Source organism: Grammomys surdaster, unplaced genomic scaffold, assembly GCF_004785775.1.
Source record: "Grammomys surdaster isolate TR1022 unplaced genomic scaffold, NIH_TR_1.0 117895, whole genome shotgun sequence".
NCBI lineage: Eukaryota > Metazoa > Chordata > Mammalia > Rodentia > Muridae > Grammomys > Grammomys surdaster.
In genome coordinates this window covers 1-811 of record NW_021614495.1, presented here as the reverse complement: position 1 = coordinate 811, position 811 = coordinate 1, and the positions used below count along the sequence as shown (strand labels likewise).

Here is an 811-nt window from a genome sequence, read left to right as displayed (position 1 = left end):
GAACACATACTGGAGAGAAGCCCTATGAATGTAAACAATGTGGTAAAGCCTTTGCACAGAACAGTCATCTTCAGAGTCATAAAAGAACACATACTGGAGAGAAGCCCTATGAATGTAAACAATGTGGTAAAGCCTTTGCACGGAACAGTGTTCTTCAGAATCATGCAAGAACACATACTGGAGAGAAGCCCTATGAATGTAAACAGTGTGGTAAAGCCTTTGTACATAACAGTCATCTTCAGAATCATAAAAGAACACATACTGGGGAGAAGCCCTATGAATGTAAACAATGTGGTAAAGCCTTTGCACAGAACAGTCATCTTCAAAGACATAAAAGAACACATACTAGAGAGATGCCCTATGAATGTAAACAGTGTGGTAAAGCCTTTGCACAGAACAGTCATCTTCAAAGGCATAAAAGAAAACATACTGGAGAGAAGCCCTTTGAATGTAAACAATGTGGTAAAGCCTTTGCACAGAACAGTAATCTTCAGAATCATAAAAGAACACATACTGGAGAGAAGCCCTATGAATGTAAACAATGTGGTAAAGCCTTTGAACAGAACAGTCATCTTTAGAGTCATAAAAGAACACATACTGGAGAGAAGCCCTATGAGTGTAAACAGTGTGGTAAAGCCTCTGCATGGATCAGTTATCTTCAGAGTCATAAAAGAACACATACCCTATGAGTGATAAATCCTTTGTACAGAACAGTCATCTTCAAAGGCATAAAAGAACACATACTGGAGAGAAGCCCAATGAATGTAACCACTGTGGTAAAGCCTTTGCCCACAACAGTAGTCTTTAAAGA

The 811-nt window shown here is 39.0% G+C and overlaps 1 pseudogene; it reads left to right on the top strand.

The window, feature by feature from the left end:
* The window catches only part of LOC114635797, a 3,241-nt pseudogene extending 2,433 nt beyond the window's left edge, over positions 1–808 (top strand).
* Positions 809–811: the final 3 nt, after the last annotated feature.